Raw genomic sequence first — 337 nt, 5'->3', positions numbered from 1 at the left:
TAGTAACGCGAAAAGTTGCAGCCGTAGCGCGGCCTCGGAATTTTTTTTCTCAGGCTGTTTATGTCTGCCAGTCTGGCGCGGCCGTTGCCTTCGATTTTGTTGATGTCCTCACTTAGCCGGCAGTAACCGCTCCAAGCAGATTGGTCCAGCGCGTTGGTTGCTGCCGCTGCCGCTTGTTGTCCTGTTGTTTCTACAGCCGCTGCTGCTAGGAGCAGTGCTGTTAGTGACCGTAAATTCTCTGATATTTTTTTACGCAGGGAACGTTGCCAGCTGGTGTCGATTTTCCTTTCTGAAATTGTAAGTTTTTTTATTCGGCAGAATGAATTCCTGGAAATCT

This window comes from Trypanosoma equiperdum (genome assembly GCF_001457755.1).
Source record: "Trypanosoma equiperdum strain OVI genome assembly, contig: ctg_1683, whole genome shotgun sequence".
NCBI lineage: Eukaryota > Euglenozoa > Kinetoplastea > Trypanosomatida > Trypanosomatidae > Trypanosoma > Trypanosoma equiperdum.
Note: the sequence above shows the minus strand (reverse complement) of the source record.